The sequence below is a fragment of the Orcinus orca genome, chromosome 6, assembly GCF_937001465.1.
Source record: "Orcinus orca chromosome 6, mOrcOrc1.1, whole genome shotgun sequence".
NCBI lineage: Eukaryota > Metazoa > Chordata > Mammalia > Artiodactyla > Delphinidae > Orcinus > Orcinus orca.
Window position 1 is genome coordinate 28,847,598 of NC_064564.1, and position 24,707 is coordinate 28,872,304.

Here is a 24,707-nt window from a genome sequence, read left to right on the forward strand (position 1 = left end):
GGAGAGCTACATTTCCTCAGCTCTCCAGCAGTTTGCGGAACACGGTTCTAGCCAGTGCAGCGTGCCGTGGACTTCTGCCTCATCGCCCTTGTCTGAGCTGCACTGAGAAAATCCCTCTGCTTTTCAGTATCCCTAGCACCTCATCTCTGAAATCACCCCGCCGCAAGGAGGCATTCAACTAGTGCTCCCACTGCAACTAGAGCACCGTTCTCCGTGTAACACTGCCGGACTTTGGAAGCTGCCCTTCTAGGAACTCATACCCGAAGTCACCGTATCTCAGGGGGAAAGGCGGCTTGCCTTCCAACTTCCACGAAAGCACAGGTCTCTGTGCAACACTTCCGGCTTTTAGTAGAGGCAAGGGACCCTAGGAGACCAAAGGCATTCCTTGGTCTAGGCAGTTTGGTACACCCAGAGCACCCTGTGAAGAACGCTTGAAGCAAGTATGTACTAGGTCGCTTTTGCCTTGGATAGAAAGCACAGCTACTTATGCTCCGTGTCATCCTGGGGCTGGTGCCCGATGGGACCAGCCTTGTTTCCGCACCTTGAAGAATCCTCTATTGCGCCTTGAAGCTCCCTGAGAAACACTGCTGTTGCCGGGCCTCTTCTCACGGCAGGCATGGCTGTGAGAGGGAAGAGACGGTTTCACATGGAACCGGGGTACTCCACTTTCTCGGTCAGAGCACATCCTGTCCTGTTGTATAGCTAAGGGGAAACTCCAAGTGAGGCCTAGCTTCGAAGGAGCACCCTGATATGCCACGCAGCAGGGTAGGAGTGCAGCAGCTTCCATGAGGCCTTAGTTCTCTCTTCTGCTTCAGTGCAAGGGTTGGAAGCTCTTCGGGACTCCTAGACTCCTCCCGGCAGCACCCGTTTCCGTACAAGGACACTGAGGACCCCCGGGCTCTCCTGAGCTGAAGAGCCACATTCACACCCCTAGACACTTCGGAGTACCCGTGTGCGTGCCGAGTGAAGGGCAGCAGCTTGCACACTGCCTCGGGGGAGCTAGATTTCCTCAGCACACCAACAGCCTCGGGAACACTGTGGGTAGCTTGGGCAGCAGGCCACGGAAGGCTGCATCATTACTGTAGTCGGAGCTGCGCTGAGCAAAACGTCTTGCTTACAATTCCTTCTAGGGCCTCATGCCTGAAGTCAGCCTACCTCAAGGAGTAAGTCGGCTTGCCGTCCAAGGGCCTCTAGTGCACAGTTTCTAGGGTAACGCTGCAGGCATTCGGCAGATGCACGTGAGCCTACGACACCTAAGGCGTTCTTTCATTTAAGCAGTTCGCTACACGCGGGGCACCCTGCCTAGAGAAGGTGATTCTCGAGGGACCCAGTGAGCAGCTAGGTCTCCTTGGGCTTGTTAGAAACCACAGACGCTTCTTCTGCACGTAAACCTGGAAAAGGCAGCCCTCTGAGGCAAGCCTGGTCTTCCCGGCTTGAAAGCTCCATTCATGCGGCCTTGAAGCTTCCTGAACAACGCTTTGGTTGCTGGACTTGTACTCACTGCAGGCATGGCTCTGGAAGCAACAGCGATTTCTCGAAAGGAAGAGGGTGCTTTCAGGCCCTGGGCGGGAGCATACCCTGCCCTGCTCTAGAGCGAAGGGGAATCCCAACGTGGGCCGTAGCCTCTACCTAAGGCCCTGATTTGCCATCCAGAAGGGTAGTTTTGCGGCCTTTTCCTTGAGGCCTTTGTCGCACTCCTGCCCTCGTGTTACGGTACTAATCCTGTCAGGACTCCTGGCCCCCTCGCGTCAGCACCCGTGTCCCTACAAGAACTCTGAGTACCCTCAGGCTCCCCTGGGCCTGCTGGGCCACACTCAGACACGTAGGCCCTTCTGGGTGCCCCTGGCTAGGCCGAGTGAAGCGTAACACACTGCACTCTCTCCTGGGGGGAGCTAGACTGCTTCAGCTCACCAACGGATTCAGGAACACGGTTCTAGCAAGTCCGGCATGCCACGGAAGTCGGCCACATTGCCCTGGTCTGAGCTGTACTGAGAAGAACTCTGCGCTTGCTAGTCCCTCTAGGCACTCATACCTGAAGTCACCGTAGCTCAGGTGCAAAGGCGGCCTGCGTTACAAATTCCGCCAAAGCACAGATCTCTGTGGAACACTTCAGGGTTTCGGTAGATGCACAGGACCCTGCGAGACCTAGGGCACTCTGTGGTCCCGGCAGTTCGCTACACGCAGAACGTCCTGTGTCGGAAAGTTGAATCAGGGAAGAGCCAAGTATGTCGCTAGGTCTCTTTTGACTTGACAGAAACCACAGACACTTACGCTGCGTGTCTTCCTGGAGCTGCTGCCTGATGGGACTGGCCTTGTTTTGGCACCTTGAAAGGTCCTGTCATGCGCCTTGCAGCTCCCTGGAAAACACTGCTGTTGTCGGGCCTCCTCTCACGGCAGGCATGGCTGCGAGAGGGAAGAGACGGTTTCACGAGGAACCGGGGCATTCCAGTCTCTCGGTCAGAGCTCACCCTGTCCTGTTCGGTAGCTAAGGGGAAGCTCCAAGTGAGGCCTAGCTTCGAAGGAGGGCCCTGATACGCCGTGCAGCAGGGTAGGCGTGCAGCAGCTCCCAGGAGGCCTTAGCTCTCCCTTCTGCTTTGGTGGAACGGTAGTAAGCTTTCCGGGTCTCCTAGACTCCTCGCGGCCGCACCCGTTTCCGTACAAGGACACTGAGGACCCCCGGGCTCTCCTGAGCTGAAGAGCCACATTCACACCCCTAGACACTTCGGAGTACCCGTGTGCGTGCCGAGTGAAGGGCAGCAGCTTTCACGCTGCCTCGGGGGAGCTAGATTGCCTCAGCTCACCAACAGCCTCAGGAACATATTTGTAGCTCTAGTTGCAGAAGGCCATGGCAGTGTGCCTCATTACCGTAGTCAGAGCTGTACTGAGAGAAGCACTTTGCTTACAATTCCCTCCAGGACCTCATACCTGAAGTCAACCTAACTCAAGGAGAATGTCGGCTTGGGGAGGGCGGCTGGGAGGGGGGGGGGGCGGGATTCCAAGTGCAACCAGAGCACAGTTTCTGGTGTAAAGCCGCAGGCTTTGGGACGATTCGCAGGAGCCAAGAAACCTAGCGCATTCTTTCGTTCAGGCCGTTCACCTCAGGAAGAATAATACCCTGCATAGAAAAGTTGATTGTGGAAGGACTCCGTGAGAAGCTCGGTCTCTTTGACTTGGTAGAAGCCACGGAAGAGTCTGCCCCATGTCCACCTGGAAATGGCCGTTTGAGACAAGCCTTGCTTTCCCGCCTTGAAAGCTGCATTTATGCGGCCTCGAAGCTACCTGGAAAGCACTGATGTGGCCCGGATTCTCATCCGTGCAGGCGTGGCTCTGAGAAGAGAAAGAGTTTCCATGAAAGAAACAGGGTGCCTTCCCGTTCCTGTTTGGGAGCTCATCCTCCCTGCCCGATAGTTACCTTAAAACTCCACTGAGCAGAAGCCTCAAATGAAGGCCCTGAATTGCATGCAGAATGGTAGGCGCGCAGCAGTTTCCATGAGGCAGTCGTCGTTGCCCTTCCTTAGTGTAACGCTGCTAAGCTCCTCAGGATTCCTAGGCGCCTCGCGTCGGCCCGTGTCTCTGTACAAGGACGCTGTGTAGTCCCCGGACCCCTGGGCCTCCCGAGCAACGTCCAGCCCAGGAAGCCCTTCGGAGTACCCCTGTGCGTACGCCTATTGATCGGCAGCATTTGCACACTCCCTTGGGAGAGCTAGATTTCCTCAGCTCTCCAGCAGTTTGCGGAACACGGTTCTAGCCAGTGCAGCGTGCCGTGGACTTCTGCCTCATCGCCCTTGTCTGAGCTGCACTGAGAAAATCCCTCTGCTTTTCAGTATCCCTAGCACCTCATCTCTGAAGTCACCCCGCCGCAAGGAGGCATTCAACTAGTGCTCCCACTGCAACTAGAGCACCGTTCTCCGTGTAACACTGCCGGACTTTGGAAGCTGCCCTTCTAGGAACTCATACCCGAAGTCACCGTATCTCAGGGGGAAAGGCGGCTTGCCTTCCAACTTCCACGAAAGCACAGGTCTCTGTGCAACACTTCCGGCTTTTAGTAGAGGCAAGGGACCCTAGGAGACCAAAGGCATTCCTTGGTCTAGGCAGTTTGGTACACCCAGAGCACCCTGTGAAGAACGCTTGAAGCAAGTATGTACTAGGTCGCTTTTGCCTTGGATAGAAAGCACAGCTACTTATGCTCCGTGTCATCCTGGGGCTGGTGCCCGATGGGACCAGCCTTGTTTCCGCACCTTGAAGAATCCTCTATTGCGCCTTGAAGCTCCCTGAGAAACACTGCTGTTGCCGGGCCTCTTCTCACGGCAGGCATGGCTGTGAGAGGGAAGAGACGGTTTCACATGGAACCGGGGTACTCCACTTTCTCGGTCAGAGCACATCCTGTCCTGTTGTATAGCTAAGGGGAAACTCCAAGTGAGGCCTAGCTTCGAAGGAGCACCCTGATATGCCACGCAGCAGGGTAGGAGTGCAGCAGCTTCCATGAGGCCTTAGTTCTCTCTTCTGCTTCAGTGCAAGGGTTGGAAGCTCTTCGGGACTCCTAGACTCCTCCCGGCAGCACCCGTTTCCGTACAAGGACACTGAGGACCCCCGGGCTCTCCTGAGCTGAAGAGCCACATTCACACCCCTAGACACTTCGGAGTACCCGTGTGCGTGCCGAGTGAAGGGCAGCAGCTTGCACACTGCCTCGGGGGAGCTAGATTTCCTCAGCACACCAACAGCCTCGGGAACACTGTGGGTAGCTTGGGCAGCAGGCCACGGAAGGCTGCATCATTACTGTAGTCGGAGCTGCGCTGAGCAAAACGTCTTGCTTACAATTCCTTCTAGGGCCTCATGCCTGAAGTCAGCCTACCTCAAGGAGTAAGTCGGCTTGCCGTCCAAGGGCCTCTAGTGCACAGTTTCTAGGGTAACGCTGCAGGCATTCGGCAGATGCACGTGAGCCTACGACACCTAAGGCGTTCTTTCATTTAAGCAGTTCGCTACACGCGGGGCACCCTGCCTAGAGAAGGTGATTCTCGAGGGACCCAGTGAGCAGCTAGGTCTCCTTGGACTTGTTAGAAACCACAGACGCTTCTTCTGCACGTAAACCTGGAAAAGGCAGCCCTCTGAGGCAAGCCTGGTCTTCCCGGCTTGAAAGCTCCATTCATGCGGCCTTGAAGCTTCCTGAACAACGCTTTGGTTGCTGGACTTGTACTCACTGCAGGCATGGCTCTGGAAGCAACAGCGATTTCTCGAAAGGAAGAGGGTGCTTTCAGGCCCTGGGCGGGAGCATACCCTGCCCTGCTCTAGAGCGAAGGGGAATCCCAACGTGGGCCGTAGCCTCTACCTAAGGCCCTGATTTGCCATCCAGAAGGGTAGTTTTGCGGCCTTTTCCTTGAGGCCTTTGTCGCACTCCTGCCCTCGTGTAACGGTACTAATCCTGTCAGGACTCCTGGCCCCCTCGCGTCAGCACCCGTGTCCCTACAAGAACTCTGAGTACCCTCAGGCTCCCCTGGGCCTGCTGGGCCACACTCAGACACGTAGGCCCTTCTGGGTGCCCCTGGCTAGGCCGAGTGAAGCGTAACACACTGCACTCTCTCCTGGGGGGAGCTAGACTGCTTCAGCTCACCAACGGATTCAGGAACACGGTTCTAGCAAGTCCGGCATGCCACGGAAGTCGGCCACATTGCCCTGGTCTGAGCTGTACTGAGAAGAACTCTGCGCTTGCTAGTCCCTCTAGGCACTCATACCTGAAGTCACCGTAGCTCAGGTGCAAAGGCGGCCTGCGTTACAAATTCCGCCAAAGCACAGATCTCTGTGGAACACTTCAGGGTTTCGGTAGATGCACAGGACCCTGCGAGACCTAGGGCACTCTGTGGTCCCGGCAGTTCGCTACACGCAGAACGTCCTGTGTCGGAAAGTTGAATCAGGGAAGAGCCAAGTATGTCGCTAGGTCTCTTTTGACTTGACAGAAACCACAGACACTTACGCTGCGTGTCTTCCTGGAGCTGCTGCCTGATGGGACTGGCCTTGTTTTGGCACCTTGAAAGGTCCTGTCATGCGCCTTGCAGCTCCCTGGAAAACACTGCTGTTGTCGGGCCTCCTCTCACGGCAGGCATGGCTGCGAGAGGGAAGAGACGGTTTCACGAGGAACCGGGGCATTCCAGTCTCTCGGTCAGAGCTCACCCTGTCCTGTTCGGTAGCTAAGGGGAAGCTCCAAGTGAGGCCTAGCTTCGAAGGAGGGCCCTGATACGCCGTGCAGCAGGGTAGGCGTGCAGCAGCTCCCAGGAGGCCTTAGCTCTCCCTTCTGCTTTGGTGGAACGGTAGTAAGCTTTCCGGGTCTCCTAGACTCCTCGCGGCCGCACCCGTTTCCGTACAAGGACACTGAGGACCCCCGGGCTCTCCTGAGCTGAAGAGCCACATTCACACCCCTAGACACTTCGGAGTACCCGTGTGCGTGCCGAGTGAAGGGCAGCAGCTTTCACGCTGCCTCGGGGGAGCTAGATTGCCTCAGCTCACCAACAGCCTCAGGAACATATTTGTAGCTCTAGTTGCAGAAGGCCATGGCAGTGTGCCTCATTACCGTAGTCAGAGCTGTACTGAGAGAAGCACTTTGCTTACAATTCCCTCCAGGACCTCATACCTGAAGTCAACCTAACTCAAGGAGAATGTCGGCTTGGGGAGGGCGGCTGGGAGGGGGGGGGGGCGGGATTCCAAGTGCAACCAGAGCACAGTTTCTGGTGTAAAGCCGCAGGCTTTGGGACGATTCGCAGGAGCCAAGAAACCTAGCGCATTCTTTCGTTCAGGCCGTTCACCTCAGGAAGAATAATACCCTGCATAGAAAAGTTGATTGTGGAAGGACTCCGTGAGAAGCTCGGTCTCTTTGACTTGGTAGAAGCCACGGAAGAGTCTGCCCCATGTCCACCTGGAAATGGCCGTTTGAGACAAGCCTTGCTTTCCCGCCTTGAAAGCTGCATTTATGCGGCCTCGAAGCTACCTGGAAAGCACTGATGTGGCCCGGATTCTCATCCGTGCAGGCGTGGCTCTGAGAAGAGAAAGAGTTTCCATGAAAGAAACAGGGTGCCTTCCCGTTCCTGTTTGGGAGCTCATCCTCCCTGCCCGATAGTTACCTTAAAACTCCACTGAGCAGAAGCCTCAAATGAAGGCCCTGAATTGCATGCAGAATGGTAGGCGCGCAGCAGTTTCCATGAGGCAGTCGTCGTTGCCCTTCCTTAGTGTAACGCTGCTAAGCTCCTCAGGATTCCTAGGCGCCTCGCGTCGGCCCGTGTCTCTGTACAAGGACGCTGTGTAGTCCCCGGACCCCTGGGCCTCCCGAGCAACGTCCAGCCCAGGAAGCCCTTCGGAGTACCCCTGTGCGTACGCCTATTGATCGGCAGCATTTGCACACTCCCTTGGGAGAGCTAGATTTCCTCAGCTCTCCAGCAGTTTGCGGAACACGGTTCTAGCCAGTGCAGCGTGCCGTGGACTTCTGCCTCATCGCCCTTGTCTGAGCTGCACTGAGAAAATCCCTCTGCTTTTCAGTATCCCTAGCACCTCATCTCTGAAGTCACCCCGCCGCAAGGAGGCATTCAACTAGTGCTCCCACTGCAACTAGAGCACCGTTCTCCGTGTAACACTGCCGGACTTTGGAAGCTGCCCTTCTAGGAACTCATACCCGAAGTCACCGTATCTCAGGGGGAAAGGCGGCTTGCCTTCCAACTTCCACGAAAGCACAGGTCTCTGTGCAACACTTCCGGCTTTTAGTAGAGGCAAGGGACCCTAGGAGACCAAAGGCATTCCTTGGTCTAGGCAGTTTGGTACACCCAGAGCACCCTGTGAAGAACGCTTGAAGCAAGTATGTACTAGGTCGCTTTTGCCTTGGATAGAAAGCACAGCTACTTATGCTCCGTGTCATCCTGGGGCTGGTGCCCGATGGGACCAGCCTTGTTTCCGCACCTTGAAGAATCCTCTATTGCGCCTTGAAGCTCCCTGAGAAACACTGCTGTTGCCGGGCCTCTTCTCACGGCAGGCATGGCTGTGAGAGGGAAGAGACGGTTTCACATGGAACCGGGGTACTCCACTTTCTCGCTCAGAGCACATCCTGTCCTGTTGTATAGCTAAGGGGAAACTCCAAGTGAGGCCTAGCTTCGAAGGAGCACCCTGATATGCCACGCAGCAGGGTAGGAGTGCAGCAGCTTCCATGAGGCCTTAGTTCTCTCTTCTGCTTCAGTGCAAGGGTTGGAAGCTCTTCGGGACTCCTAGACTCCTCCCGGCAGCACCCGTTTCCGTACAAGGACACTGAGGACCCCCGGGCTCTCCTGAGCTGAAGAGCCACATTCACACCCCTAGACACTTCGGAGTACCCGTGTGCGTGCCGAGTGAAGGGCAGCAGCTTGCACACTGCCTCGGGGGAGCTAGATTTCCTCAGCACACCAACAGCCTCGGGAACACTGTGGGTAGCTTGGGCAGCAGGCCACGGAAGGCTGCATCATTACTGTAGTCGGAGCTGCGCTGAGCAAAACGTCTTGCTTACAATTCCTTCTAGGGCCTCATGCCTGAAGTCAGCCTACCTCAAGGAGTAAGTCGGCTTGCCGTCCAAGGGCCTCTAGTGCACAGTTTCTAGGGTAACGCTGCAGGCATTCGGCAGATGCACGTGAGCCTACGACACCTAAGGCGTTCTTTCATTTAAGCAGTTCGCTACACGCGGGGCACCCTGCCTAGAGAAGGTGATTCTCGAGGGACCCAGTGAGCAGCTAGGTCTCCTTGGACTTGTTAGAAACCACAGACGCTTCTTCTGCACGTAAACCTGGAAAAGGCAGCCCTCTGAGGCAAGCCTGGTCTTCCCGGCTTGAAAGCTCCATTCATGCGGCCTTGAAGCTTCCTGAACAACGCTTTGGTTGCTGGACTTGTACTCACTGCAGGCATGGCTCTGGAAGCAACAGCGATTTCTCGAAAGGAAGAGGGTGCTTTCAGGCCCTGGGCGGGAGCATACCCTGCCCTGCTCTAGAGCGAAGGGGAATCCCAACGTGGGCCGTAGCCTCTACCTAAGGCCCTGATTTGCCATCCAGAAGGGTAGTTTTGCGGCCTTTTCCTTGAGGCCTTTGTCGCACTCCTGCCCTCGTGTAACGGTACTAATCCTGTCAGGACTCCTGGCCCCCTCGCGTCAGCACCCGTGTCCCTACAAGAACTCTGAGTACCCTCAGGCTCCCCTGGGCCTGCTGGGCCACACTCAGACACGTAGGCCCTTCTGGGTGCCCCTGGCTAGGCCGAGTGAAGCGTAACACACTGCACTCTCTCCTGGGGGGAGCTAGACTGCTTCAGCTCACCAACGGATTCAGGAACACGGTTCTAGCAAGTCCGGCATGCCACGGAAGTCGGCCACATTGCCCTGGTCTGAGCTGTACTGAGAAGAACTCTGCGCTTGCTAGTCCCTCTAGGCACTCATACCTGAAGTCACCGTAGCTCAGGTGCAAAGGCGGCCTGCGTTACAAATTCCGCCAAAGCACAGATCTCTGTGGAACACTTCAGGGTTTCGGTAGATGCACAGGACCCTGCGAGACCTAGGGCACTCTGTGGTCCCGGCAGTTCGCTACACGCAGAACGTCCTGTGTCGGAAAGTTGAATCAGGGAAGAGCCAAGTATGTCGCTAGGTCTCTTTTGACTTGACAGAAACCACAGACACTTACGCTGCGTGTCTTCCTGGAGCTGCTGCCTGATGGGACTGGCCTTGTTTTGGCACCTTGAAAGGTCCTGTCATGCGCCTTGCAGCTCCCTGGAAAACACTGCTGTTGTCGGGCCTCCTCTCACGGCAGGCATGGCTGCGAGAGGGAAGAGACGGTTTCACGAGGAACCGGGGCATTCCAGTCTCTCGGTCAGAGCTCACCCTGTCCTGTTCGGTAGCTAAGGGGAAGCTCCAAGTGAGGCCTAGCTTCGAAGGAGGGCCCTGATACGCCGTGCAGCAGGGTAGGCGTGCAGCAGCTCCCAGGAGGCCTTAGCTCTCCCTTCTGCTTTGGTGGAACGGTAGTAAGCTTTCCGGGTCTCCTAGACTCCTCGCGGCCGCACCCGTTTCCGTACAAGGACACTGAGGACCCCCGGGCTCTCCTGAGCTGAAGAGCCACATTCACACCCCTAGACACTTCGGAGTACCCGTGTGCGTGCCGAGTGAAGGGCAGCAGCTTTCACGCTGCCTCGGGGGAGCTAGATTGCCTCAGCTCACCAACAGCCTCAGGAACATATTTGTAGCTCTAGTTGCAGAAGGCCATGGCAGTGTGCCTCATTACCGTAGTCAGAGCTGTACTGAGAGAAGCACTTTGCTTACAATTCCCTCCAGGACCTCATACCTGAAGTCAACCTAACTCAAGGAGAATGTCGGCTTGGGGAGGGCGGCTGGGAGGGGGGGGGGGCGGGATTCCAAGTGCAACCAGAGCACAGTTTCTGGTGTAAAGCCGCAGGCTTTGGGACGATTCGCAGGAGCCAAGAAACCTAGCGCATTCTTTCGTTCAGGCCGTTCACCTCAGGAAGAATAATACCCTGCATAGAAAAGTTGATTGTGGAAGGACTCCGTGAGAAGCTCGGTCTCTTTGACTTGGTAGAAGCCACGGAAGAGTCTGCCCCATGTCCACCTGGAAATGGCCGTTTGAGACAAGCCTTGCTTTCCCGCCTTGAAAGCTGCATTTATGCGGCCTCGAAGCTACCTGGAAAGCACTGATGTGGCCCGGATTCTCATCCGTGCAGGCGTGGCTCTGAGAAGAGAAAGAGTTTCCATGAAAGAAACAGGGTGCCTTCCCGTTCCTGTTTGGGAGCTCATCCTCCCTGCCCGATAGTTACCTTAAAACTCCACTGAGCAGAAGCCTCAAATGAAGGCCCTGAATTGCATGCAGAATGGTAGGCGCGCAGCAGTTTCCATGAGGCAGTCGTCGTTGCCCTTCCTTAGTGTAACGCTGCTAAGCTCCTCAGGATTCCTAGGCGCCTCGCGTCGGCCCGTGTCTCTGTACAAGGACGCTGTGTAGTCCCCGGACCCCTGGGCCTCCCGAGCAACGTCCAGCCCAGGAAGCCCTTCGGAGTACCCCTGTGCGTACGCCTATTGATCGGCAGCATTTGCACACTCCCTTGGGAGAGCTACATTTCCTCAGCTCTCCAGCAGTTTGCGGAACACGGTTCTAGCCAGTGCAGCGTGCCGTGGACTTCTGCCTCATCGCCCTTGTCTGAGCTGCACTGAGAAAATCCCTCTGCTTTTCAGTATCCCTAGCACCTCATCTCTGAAGTCACCCCGCCGCAAGGAGGCATTCAACTAGTGCTCCCACTGCAACTAGAGCACCGTTCTCCGTGTAACACTGCCGGACTTTGGAAGCTGCCCTTCTAGGAACTCATACCCGAAGTCACCGTATCTCAGGGGGAAAGGCGGCTTGCCTTCCAACTTCCACGAAAGCACAGGTCTCTGTGCAACACTTCCGGCTTTTAGTAGAGGCAAGGGACCCTAGGAGACCAAAGGCATTCCTTGGTCTAGGCAGTTTGGTACACCCAGAGCACCCTGTGAAGAACGCTTGAAGCAAGTATGTACTAGGTCGCTTTTGCCTTGGATAGAAAGCACAGCTACTTATGCTCCGTGTCATCCTGGGGCTGGTGCCCGATGGGACCAGCCTTGTTTCCGCACCTTGAAGAATCCTCTATTGCGCCTTGAAGCTCCCTGAGAAACACTGCTGTTGCCGGGCCTCTTCTCACGGCAGGCATGGCTGTGAGAGGGAAGAGACGGTTTCACATGGAACCGGGGTACTCCACTTTCTCGCTCAGAGCACATCCTGTCCTGTTGTATAGCTAAGGGGAAACTCCAAGTGAGGCCTAGCTTCGAAGGAGCACCCTGATATGCCACGCAGCAGGGTAGGAGTGCAGCAGCTTCCATGAGGCCTTAGTTCTCTCTTCTGCTTCAGTGCAAGGGTTGGAAGCTCTTCGGGACTCCTAGACTCCTCCCGGCAGCACCCGTTTCCGTACAAGGACACTGAGGACCCCCGGGCTCTCCTGAGCTGAAGAGCCACATTCACACCCCTAGACACTTCGGAGTACCCGTGTGCGTGCCGAGTGAAGGGCAGCAGCTTGCACACTGCCTCGGGGGAGCTAGATTTCCTCAGCACACCAACAGCCTCGGGAACACTGTGGGTAGCTTGGGCAGCAGGCCACGGAAGGCTGCATCATTACTGTAGTCGGAGCTGCGCTGAGCAAAACGTCTTGCTTACAATTCCTTCTAGGGCCTCATGCCTGAAGTCAGCCTACCTCAAGGAGTAAGTCGGCTTGCCGTCCAAGGGCCTCTAGTGCACAGTTTCTAGGGTAACGCTGCAGGCATTCGGCAGATGCACGTGAGCCTACGACACCTAAGGCGTTCTTTCATTTAAGCAGTTCGCTACACGCGGGGCACCCTGCCTAGAGAAGGTGATTCTCGAGGGACCCAGTGAGCAGCTAGGTCTCCTTGGACTTGTTAGAAACCACAGACGCTTCTTCTGCACGTAAACCTGGAAAAGGCAGCCCTCTGAGGCAAGCCTGGTCTTCCCGGCTTGAAAGCTCCATTCATGCGGCCTTGAAGCTTCCTGAACAACGCTTTGGTTGCTGGACTTGTACTCACTGCAGGCATGGCTCTGGAAGCAACAGCGATTTCTCGAAAGGAAGAGGGTGCTTTCAGGCCCTGGGCGGGAGCATACCCTGCCCTGCTCTAGAGCGAAGGGGAATCCCAACGTGGGCCGTAGCCTCTACCTAAGGCCCTGATTTGCCATCCAGAAGGGTAGTTTTGCGGCCTTTTCCTTGAGGCCTTTGTCGCACTCCTGCCCTCGTGTAACGGTACTAATCCTGTCAGGACTCCTGGCCCCCTCGCGTCAGCACCCGTGTCCCTACAAGAACTCTGAGTACCCTCAGGCTCCCCTGGGCCTGCTGGGCCACACTCAGACACGTAGGCCCTTCTGGGTGCCCCTGGCTAGGCCGAGTGAAGCGTAACACACTGCACTCTCTCCTGGGGGGAGCTAGACTGCTTCAGCTCACCAACGGATTCAGGAACACGGTTCTAGCAAGTCCGGCATGCCACGGAAGTCGGCCACATTGCCCTGGTCTGAGCTGTACTGAGAAGAACTCTGCGCTTGCTAGTCCCTCTAGGCACTCATACCTGAAGTCACCGTAGCTCAGGTGCAAAGGCGGCCTGCGTTACAAATTCCGCCAAAGCACAGATCTCTGTGGAACACTTCAGGGTTTCGGTAGATGCACAGGACCCTGCGAGACCTAGGGCACTCTGTGGTCCCGGCAGTTCGCTACACGCAGAACGTCCTGTGTCGGAAAGTTGAATCAGGGAAGAGCCAAGTATGTCGCTAGGTCTCTTTTGACTTGACAGAAACCACAGACACTTACGCTGCGTGTCTTCCTGGAGCTGCTGCCTGATGGGACTGGCCTTGTTTTGGCACCTTGAAAGGTCCTGTCATGCGCCTTGCAGCTCCCTGGAAAACACTGCTGTTGTCGGGCCTCCTCTCACGGCAGGCATGGCTGCGAGAGGGAAGAGACGGTTTCACGAGGAACCGGGGCATTCCAGTCTCTCGGTCAGAGCTCACCCTGTCCTGTTCGGTAGCTAAGGGGAAGCTCCAAGTGAGGCCTAGCTTCGAAGGAGGGCCCTGATACGCCGTGCAGCAGGGTAGGCGTGCAGCAGCTCCCAGGAGGCCTTAGCTCTCCCTTCTGCTTTGGTGGAACGGTAGTAAGCTTTCCGGGTCTCCTAGACTCCTCGCGGCCGCACCCGTTTCCGTACAAGGACACTGAGGACCCCCGGGCTCTCCTGAGCTGAAGAGCCACATTCACACCCCTAGACACTTCGGAGTACCCGTGTGCGTGCCGAGTGAAGGGCAGCAGCTTTCACGCTGCCTCGGGGGAGCTAGATTGCCTCAGCTCACCAACAGCCTCAGGAACATATTTGTAGCTCTAGTTGCAGAAGGCCATGGCAGTGTGCCTCATTACCGTAGTCAGAGCTGTACTGAGAGAAGCACTTTGCTTACAATTCCCTCCAGGACCTCATACCTGAAGTCAACCTAACTCAAGGAGAATGTCGGCTTGGGGAGGGCGGCTGGGAGGGGGGGGGGCGGGATTCCAAGTGCAACCAGAGCACAGTTTCTGGTGTAAAGCCGCAGGCTTTGGGACGATTCGCAGGAGCCAAGAAACCTAGCGCATTCTTTCGTTCAGGCCGTTCACCTCAGGAAGAATAATACCCTGCATAGAAAAGTTGATTGTGGAAGGACTCCGTGAGAAGCTCGGTCTCTTTGACTTGGTAGAAGCCACGGAAGAGTCTGCCCCATGTCCACCTGGAAATGGCCGTTTGAGACAAGCCTTGCTTTCCCGCCTTGAAAGCTGCATTTATGCGGCCTCGAAGCTACCTGGAAAGCACTGATGTGGCCCGGATTCTCATCCGTGCAGGCGTGGCTCTGAGAAGAGAAAGAGTTTCCATGAAAGAAACAGGGTGCCTTCCCGTTCCTGTTTGGGAGCTCATCCTCCCTGCCCGATAGTTACCTTAAAACTCCACTGAGCAGAAGCCTCAAATGAAGGCCCTGAATTGCATGCAGAATGGTAGGCGCGCAGCAGTTTCCATGAGGCAGTCGTCGTTGCCCTTCCTTAGTGTAACGCTGCTAAGCTCCTCAGGATTCCTAGGCGCCTCGCGTCGGCCCGTGTCTCTGTACAAGGACGCTGTGTAGTCCCCGGACCCCTGGGCCTCCCGAGCAACGTCCAGCCCAGGAAGCCCTTCGGAGTACCCCTGTGCGTACGCCTATTGATCGGCAGCATTTGCACACTCCCTTGGGAGAGCTACATTTCCTCAGCTCTCCAGCAGTTTGCGGAACACGGTTCTAGCCAGTGCAGCGTGCCGTGGACTTCTGCCTCATCGCCCTTGTCTGAGCTGCACTGAGAAAATCCCTCTGCTTTTCAGTATCCCTAGCACCTCATCTCTGAAGTCACCCCGCCGCAAGGAGGCATTCAACTAGTGCTCCCACTGCAACTAGAGCACCGTTCTCCGTGTAACACTGCCGGACTTTGGAAGCTGCCCTTCTAGGAACTCATACCCGAAGTCACCGTATCTCAGGGGGAAAGGCGGCTTGCCTTCCAACTTCCACGAAAGCACAGGTCTCTGTGCAACACTTCCGGCTTTTAGTAGAGGCAAGGGACCCTAGGAGACCAAAGGCATTCCTTGGTCTAGGCAGTTTGGTACACCCAGAGCACCCTGTGAAGAACGCTTGAAGCAAGTATGTACTAGGTCGCTTTTGCCTTGGATAGAAAGCACAGCTACTTATGCTCCGTGTCATCCTGGGGCTGGTGCCCGATGGGACCAGCCTTGTTTCCGCACCTTGAAGAATCCTCTATTGCGCCTTGAAGCTCCCTGAGAAACACTGCTGTTGCCGGGCCTCTTCTCACGGCAGGCATGGCTGTGAGAGGGAAGAGACGGTTTCACATGGAACCGGGGTACTCCACTTTCTCGGTCAGAGCACATCCTGTCCTGTTGTATAGCTAAGGGGAAACTCCAAGTGAGGCCTAGCTTCGAAGGAGCACCCTGATATGCCACGCAGCAGGGTAGGAGTGCAGCAGCTTCCATGAGGCCTTAGTTCTCTCTTCTGCTTCAGTGCAAGGGTTGGAAGCTCTTCGGGACTCCTAGACTCCTCCCGGCAGCACCCGTTTCCGTACAAGGACACTGAGGACCCCCGGGCTCTCCTGAGCTGAAGAGCCACATTCACACCCCTAGACACTTCGGAGTACCCGTGTGCGTGCCGAGTGAAGGGCAGCAGCTTGCACACTGCCTCGGGGGAGCTAGATTTCCTCAGCACACCAACAGCCTCGGGAACACTGTGGGTAGCTTGGGCAGCAGGCCACGGAAGGCTGCATCATTACTGTAGTCGGAGCTGCGCTGAGCAAAACGTCTTGCTTACAATTCCTTCTAGGGCCTCATGCCTGAAGTCAGCCTACCTCAAGGAGTAAGTCGGCTTGCCGTCCAAGGGCCTCTAGTGCACAGTTTCTAGGGTAACGCTGCAGGCATTCGGCAGATGCACGTGAGCCTACGACACCTAAGGCGTTCTTTCATTTAAGCAGTTCGCTACACGCGGGGCACCCTGCCTAGAGAAGGTGATTCTCGAGGGACCCAGTGAGCAGCTAGGTCTCCTTGGACTTGTTAGAAACCACAGACGCTTCTTCTGCACGTAAACCTGGAAAAGGCAGCCCTCTGAGGCAAGCCTGGTCTTCCCGGCTTGAAAGCTCCATTCATGCGGCCTTGAAGCTTCCTGAACAACGCTTTGGTTGCTGGACTTGTACTCACTGCAGGCATGGCTCTGGAAGCAACAGCGATTTCTCGAAAGGAAGAGGGTGCTTTCAGGCCCTGGGCGGGAGCATACCCTGCCCTGCTCTAGAGCGAAGGGGAATCCCAACGTGGGCCGTAGCCTCTACCTAAGGCCCTGATTTGCCATCCAGAAGGGTAGTTTTGCGGCCTTTTCCTTGAGGCCTTTGTCGCACTCCTGCCCTCGTGTAACGGTACTAATCCTGTCAGGACTCCTGGCCCCCTCGCGTCAGCACCCGTGTCCCTACAAGAACTCTGAGTACCCTCAGGCTCCCCTGGGCCTGCTGGGCCACACTCAGACACGTAGGCCCTTCTGGGTGCCCCTGGCTAGGCCGAGTGAAGCGTAACACACTGCACTCTCTCCTGGGGGGAGCTAGACTGCTTCAGCTCACCAACGGATTCAGGAACACGGTTCTAGCAAGTCCGGCATGCCACGGAAGTCGGCCACATTGCCCTGGTCTGAGCTGTACTGAGAAGAACTCTGCGCTTGCTAGTCCCTCTAGGCACTCATACCTGAAGTCACCGTAGCTCAGGTGCAAAGGCGGCCTGCGTTACAAATTCCGCCAAAGCACAGGTCTCTGTGGAACACTTCAGGGTTTCGGTAGATGCACAGGACCCTGCGAGACCTAGGGCACTCTGTGGTCCCGGCAGTTCGCTACACGCAGAACGTCCTGTGTCGGAAAGTTGGATCAGGGAAGAGCCAAGTATGTCGCTAGGTCTCTTTTGACTTGACAGAAACCACAGACACTTACGCTGCGTGTCTTCCTGGAGCTGCTGCCTGATGGGACTGGCCTTGTTTTGGCACCTTGAAAGGTCCTGTCATGCGCCTTGCAGCTCCCTGGAAAACACTGCTGTTGTCGGGCCTCCTCTCACGGCAGGCATGGCTGCGAGAGGGAAGAGACGGTTTCACGAGGAACCGGGGCATTCCAGTCTCTCGGTCAGAGCTCACCCTGTCCTGTTCGGTAGCTAAGGGGAAGCTCCAAGTGAGGCCTAGCTTCGAAGGAGGGCCCTGATATGCCGTGCAGCAGGGTAGGCGTGCAGCAGCTCCCAGGAGGCCTTAGCTCTCCCTTCTGCTTTGGTGGAACGGTAGTAAGCTTTCCGGGTCTCCTAGACTCCTCGCGGCCGCACCCGTTTCCGTACAAGGACACTGAGGACCCCCGGGCTCTCCTGAGCTGAAGAGCCACATTCACACCCCTAGACACTTCGGAGTACCCGTGTGCGTGCCGAGTGAAGGGCAGCAGCTTTCACGCTGCCTCGGGGGAGCTAGATTGCCTCAGCTCACCAACAGCCTCAGGAACATATTTGTAGCTCTAGTTGCAGAAGGCCATGGCAGTGTGCCTCATTACCGTAGTCAGAGCTGTACTGAGAGAAGCACTTTGCTTACAATTCCCTCCAGGACCTCATACCTGAAGTCAACCTAACTCAAGGAGAATGTCGGCTTGGGGAGGGCGGCTGGGAGGGGCGGGGGGGCGGGATTCCAAGTGCAACCAGAGCACAGTTTCTGGTGTAAAGCCGCAGGCTTTGGGACGATTCGCAGGAGCCAAGAAACCTAGCGCATTCTTTCGTTCAGGCCGTTCACCTCAGGAAGAATAATACCCTGCATAGAAAAGTTGATTGTGGAAGGACTCCGTGAGAAGCTCGGTCTCTTTGACTTGGTAGAAGCCACGGAAGAGTCTGCCCCATGTCCACCTGGAAATGGCCGTTTGAGACAAGCCTTGCTTTCCCGCCTTGAAAGCTGCATTTATGCGGCCTCGAAGCTACCTGGAAAGCACTGATGTGGCCCGGATTCTCATCCGTGCAGGCGTGGCTCTGAGAAGAGAAAGAGTTTCCATGAAAGAAACAGGGTGCCTTCCCGTTCCTGTTTGGGAGCTCATCCTCCCTGCCCGATAGTTACCTTAAAACTCCACTGAGCAGAAGCCTCAAATGAAGGCCCTGAATTGCATGCAGAATGGTAGGCGCGCAGCAGTTTCCATGAGGCAGTCGTCGTTGCCCTTCCTTAGTGTAACGCTGCTAAGCTCCTCAGGATTCCTAGGCGCCTCGCGTCGGCCCGTGTCTCTGTACAAGGACGCTGTGTAGTCCCCGGACCCCTGGGCCTCCCGAGCAACGTCCAGCCCAGGAAGCCCTTCGGAGTACCCCTGTGCGTACGCCTATTGATCGGCAGCATTTGCACACTCCCTTGGGAGAGCTACATTTCCTCAGCTCTCCAGCAGTTTGCGGAACACGGTTCTAGCCAGTGCAGCGTGCCGTGGACTTCTGCCTCATCGCCCTTGTCTGAGCTGCACTGAGAAAATCCCTCTGCTTTTCAGTATCCCTAGCACCTCATCTCTGAAGTCACCCCGCCGCAAGGAGGCATTCAACTAGTGCTCCCACTGCAACTAGAGCACCGTTCTCCGTGTAACACTGCCGGACTTTGGAAGCTGCCCTTCTAGGAACTCATACCCGAAGTCACCGTATCTCAGGGGGAAAGGCGGCTTGCCTTCCAACTTCCACGAAAGCACAGGTCTCTGTGCAACACTTCCGGCTTTTAGTAGAGGCAAGGGACCCTAGGAGACCAAAGGCATTCCTTGGTCTAGGCAGTTTGGTACACCCAGAGCACCCTGTGAAGAACGCTTGAAGCAAGTATGTACTAGGTCGCTTTTGCCTTGGATAGAAAGCACAGCTACTTATGCTCCGTGTCATCCTGGGGCTGGTGCCCGATGGGACCAGCCTTGTTTCCGCACCTTGAAGAATCCTCTATTGCGCCTTGAAGCTCCCTGAGAAACACTGCTGTTGCCGGGCCTCTTCTCACGGCAGGCATGGCTGTGAGAGGGAAGAGACGGTTTCACATGGAACCGGGGTACTCCACTTTCTCGGTCAGAGCACATCCTGTCCTGTTGTATAGCTAAGGGGAAACTCCAAGTGAGGCCTAGCTTCGAAGGAGCACCCTGATATGCCACGCAGCAGGGTAGGAGTGCAGCAGCTTCCATGAGGCCTTAGTTCTCTCTTCTGCTTCAGTGCAAGGGTTGGAAGCTCTTCGGGACTCCTAGACTCCTCCCGGCAGCACCCGTTTCCGTACAAGGACACTGAGGACCCCCGGGCTCTCCTGAGCTGAAGAGCCACATTCACACCCCTAGACACTTCGGAGTACCCGTGTGCGTGCCGAGTGAAGGGCAGCAGCTTGCACACTGCCTCGGGGGAGCTAGATTTCCTCAGCACACCAACAGCCTCGGGAACACTGTGGGTAGCTTGGGCAGCAGGCCACGGAAGGCTGCATCATTACTGTAGTCGGAGCTGCGCTGAGCAAAACGTCTTGCTTACAATTCCTTCTAGGGCCTCATGCCTGAAGTCAGCCTACCTCAAGGAGTAAGTCGGCTTGCCGTCCAAGGGCCTCTAGTGCACAGTTTCTAGGGTAACGCTGCAGGCATTCGGCAGATGCACGTGAGCCTACGACACCTAAGGCGTTCTTTCATTTAAGCAGTTCGCTACACGCGGGGCACCCTGCCTAGAGAAGGTGATTCTCGAGGGACCCAGTGAGCAGCTAGGTCTCCTTGGACTTGTTAGAAACCACAGACGCTTCTTCTGCACGTAAACCTGGAAAAGGCAGCCCTCTGAGGCAAGCCTGGTCTTCCCGGCTTGAAAGCTCCATTCATGCGGCCTTGAAGCTTCCTGAACAACGCTTTGGTTGCTGGACTTGTACTCACTGCAGGCATGGCTCTGGAAGCAACAGCGATTTCTCGAAAGGAAGAGGGTGCTTTCAGGCCCTGGGCGGGAGCATACCCTGCCCTGCTCTAGAGCGAAGGGGAATCCCAACGTGGGCCGTAGCCTCTACCTAAGGCCCTGATTTGCCATCCAGAAGGGTAGTTTTGCGGCCTTTTCCTTGAGGCCTTTGTCGCACTCCTGCCCTCGTGTAACGGTACTAATCCTGTCAGGACTCCTGGCCCCCTCGCGTCAGCACCCGTGTCCCTACAAGAACTCTGAGTACCCTCAGGCTCCCCTGGGCCTGCTGGGCCACACTCAGACACGTAGGCCCTTCTGGGTGCCCCTGGCTAGGCCGAGTGAAGCGTAACACACTGCACTCTCTCCTGGGGGGAGCTAGACTGCTTCAGCTCACCAACGGATTCAGGAACACGGTTCTAGCAAGTCCGGCATGCCACGGAAGTCGGCCACATTGCCCTGGTCTGAGCTGTACTGAGAAGAACTCTGCGCTTGCTAGTCCCTCTAGGCACTCATACCTGAAGTCACCGTAGCTCAGGTGCAAAGGCGGCCTGCGTTACAAATTCCGCCAAAGCACAGGTCTCTGTGGAACACTTCAGGGTTTCGGTAGATGCACAGGACCCTGCGAGACCTAGGGCACTCTGTGGTCCCGGCAGTTCGCTACACGCAGAACGTCCTGTGTCGGAAAGTTGGATCAGGGAAGAGCCAAGTATGTCGCTAGGTCTCTTTTGACTTGACAGAAACCACAGACACTTACGCTGCGTGTCTTCCTGGAGCTGCTGCCTGATGGGACTGGCCTTGTTTTGGCACCTTGAAAGGTCCTGTCATGCGCCTTGCAGCTCCCTGGAAAACACTGCTGTTGTCGGGCCTCCTCTCACGGCAGGCATGGCTGCGAGAGGGAAGAGACGGTTTCACGAGGAACCGGGGCATTCCAGTCTCTCGGTCAGAGCTCACCCTGTCCTGTTCGGTAGCTAAGGGGAAGCTCCAAGTGAGGCCTAGCTTCGAAGGAGGGCCCTGATATGCCGTGCAGCAGGGTAGGCGTGCAGCAGCTCCCAGGAGGCCTTAGCTCTCCCTTCTGCTTTGGTGGAACGGTAGTAAGCTTTCCGGGTCTCCTAGACTCCTCGCGGCCGCACCCGTTTCCGTACAAGGACACTGAGGACCCCCGGGCTCTCCTGAGCTGAAGAGCCACATTCACACCCCTAGACACTTCGGAGTACCCGTGTGCGTGCCGAGTGAAGGGCAGCAGCTTTCACGCTGCCTCGGGGGAGCTAGATTGCCTCAGCTCACCAACAGCCTCAGGAACATATTTGTAGCTCTAGTTGCAGAAGGCCATGGCAGTGTGCCTCATTACCGTAGTCAGAGCTGTACTGAGAGAAGCACTTTGCTTACAATTCCCTCCAGGACCTCATACCTGAAGTCAACCTAACTCAAGGAGAATGTCGGCTTGGGGAGGGCGGCTGGGAGGGGCGGGGGGGCGGGATTCCAAGTGCAACCAGAGCACAGTTTCTGGTGTAAAGCCGCAGGCTTTGGGACGATTCGCAGGAGCCAAGAAACCTAGCGCATTCTTTCGTTCAGGCCGTTCACCTCAGGAAGAATAATACCCTGCATAGAAAAGTTGATTGTGGAAGGACTCCGTGAGAAGCTCGGTCTCTTTGACTTGGTAGAAGCCACGGAAGAGTCTGCCCCATGTCCACCTGGAAATGGCCGTTTGAGACAAGCCTTGCTTTCCCGCCTTGAAAGCTGCATTTATGCGGCCTCGAAGCTACCTGGAAAGCACTGATGTGGCCCGGATTCTCATCCGTGCAGGCGTGGCTCTGAGAAGAGAAAGAGTTTCCATGAAAGAAACAGGGTGCCTTCCCGTTCCTGTTTGGGAGCTCATCCTCCCTGCCCGATAGTTACCTTAAAACTCCACTGAGCAGAAGCCTCAAATGAAGGCCCTGAATTGCATGCAGAATGGTAGGCGCGCAGCAGTTTCCATGAGGCAGTCGTCGTTGCCCTTCCTTAGTGTAACGCTGCTAAGCTCCTCAGGATTCCTAGGCGCCTCGCGTCGGCCCGTGTCTCTGTACAAGGACGCTGTGTAGTCCCCGGACCCCTGGGCCTCCCGAGCAACGTCCAGCCCAGGAAGCCCTTCGGAGTACCCCTGTGCGTACGCCTATTGATCGGCAGCATTTGCACACTCCCTTGGGAGAGCTAGATTTCCTCAGCTCTCCAGCAGTTTGCGGAACACGGTTCTAGCCAGTGCAGCGTGCCGTGGACTTCTGCCTCATCGCCCTTGTCTGAGCTGCACTGAGAAAATCCCTCTGCTTTTCAGTATCCCTAGCACCTCATCTCTGAAGTCACCCCGCCGCAAGGAGGCATTCAACTAGTGCTCCCACTGCAACTAGAGCACCGTTCTCCGTGTAACACTGCCGGACTTTGGAAGCTGCCCTTCTAGGAACTCATACCCGAAGTCACCGTATCTCAGGGGGAAAGGCGGCTTGCCTTCCAACTTCCACGAAAGCACAGGTCTCTGTGCAACACTTCAGGCTTTTAGTAGAGGCAAGGGACCCTAGGAGACCAAAGGCATTCCTTGGTCTAGGCAGTTTGGTACACCCAGAGCACCCTGTGAAGAACGCTTGAAGCAAGTATGTACTAGGTCGCTTTTGCCTTGGATAGAAAGCACAGCTACTTATGCTCCGTGTCATCCTGGGGCTGGTGCCCGATGGGACCAGCCTTGTTTCCGCACCTTGAAGAATCCTCTATTGCGCCTTGAAGCTCCCTGAGAAACACTGCTGTTGCCGGGCCTCTTCTCACGGCAGGCATGGCTGTGAGAGGGAAGAGACGGTTTCACATGGAACCGGGGTACTCCACTTTCTCGCTCAGAGCACATCCTGTCCTGTTGTATAGCTAAGGGGAAACTCCAAGTGAGGCCTAGCTTCGAAGGAGCACCCTGATATGCCACGCAGCAGGGTAGGAGTGCAGCAGCTTCCATGAGGCCTTAGTTCTCTCTTCTGCTTCAGTGCAAGGGTTGGAAGCTCTTCGGGACTCCTAGACTCCTCCCGGCAGCACCCGTTTCCGTACAAGGACACTGAGGACCCCCGGGCTCTCCTGAGCTGAAGAGCCACATTCACACCCCTAGACACTTCGGAGTACCCGTGTGCGTGCCGAGTGAAGGGCAGCAGCTTGCACACTGCCTCGGGGGAGCTAGATTTCCTCAGCACACCAACAGCCTCGGGAACACTGTGGGTAGCTTGGGCAGCAGGCCACGGAAGGCTGCATCATTACTGTAGTCGGAGCTGCGCTGAGCAAAACGTCTTGCTTACAATTCCTTCTAGGGCCTCATGCCTGAAGTCAGCCTACCTCAAGGAGTAAGTCGGCTTGCCGTCCAAGGGCCTCTAGTGCACAGTTTCTAGGGTAACGCTGCAGGCATTCGGCAGATGCACGTGAGCCTACGACACCTAAGGCGTTCTTTCATTTAAGCAGTTCGCTACACGCGGGGCACCCTGCCTAGAGAAGGTGATTCTCGAGGGACCCAGTGAGCAGCTAGGTCTCCTTGGACTTGTTAGAAACCACAGACGCTTCTTCTGCACGTAAACCTGGAAAAGGCAGCCCTCTGAGGCAAGCCTGGTCTTCCCGGCTTGAAAGCTCCATTCATGCGGCCTTGAAGCTTCCTGAACAACGCTTTGGTTGCTGGACTTGTACTCACTGCAGGCATGGCTCTGGAAGCAACAGCGATTTCTCGAAAGGAAGAGGGTGCTTTCAGGCCCTGGGCGGGAGCATACCCTGCCCTGCTCTAGAGCGAAGGGGAATCCCAACGTGGGCCGTAGCCTCTACCTAAGGCCCTGATTTGCCATCCAGAAGGGTAGTTTTGCGGCCTTTTCCTTGAGGCCTTTGTCGCACTCCTGCCCTCGTGTAACGGTACTAATCCTGTCAGGACTCCTGGCCCCCTCGCGTCAGCACCCGTGTCCCTACAAGAACTCTGAGTACCCTCAGGCTCCCCTGGGCCTGCTGGGCCACACTCAGACACGTAGGCCCTTCTGGGTGCCCCTGGCTAGGCCGAGTGAAGCGTAACACACTGCACTCTCTCCTGGGGGGAGCTAGACTGCTTCAGCTCACCAACGGATTCAGGAACACGGTTCTAGCAAGTCCGGCATGCCACGGAAGTCGGCCACATTGCCCTGGTCTGAGCTGTACTGAGAAGAACTCTGCGCTTGCTAGTCCCTCTAGGCACTCATACCTGAAGTCACCGTAGCTCAGGTGCAAAGGCGGCCTGCGTTACAAATTCCGCCAAAGCACAGGTCTCTGTGGAACACTTCAGGGTTTCGGTAGATGCACAGGACCCTGCGAGACCTAGGGCACTCTGTGGTCCCGGCAGTTCGCTACACGCAGAACGTCCTGTGTCGGAAAGTTGGATCAGGGAAGAGCCAAGTATGTCGCTAGGTCTCTTTTGACTTGACAGAAACCACAGACACTTACGCTGCGTGTCTTCCTGGAGCTGCTGCCTGATGGGACTGGCCTTGTTTTGGCACCTTGAAAGGTCCTGTCATGCGCCTTGCAGCTCCCTGGAAAACACTGCTGTTGTCGGGCCTCCTCTCACGGCAGGCATGGCTGCGAGAGGGAAGAGACGGTTTCACGAGGAACCGGGGCATTCCAGTCTCTCGGTCAGAGCTCACCCTGTCCTGTTCGGTAGCTAAGGGGAAGCTCCAAGTGAGGCCTAGCTTCGAAGGAG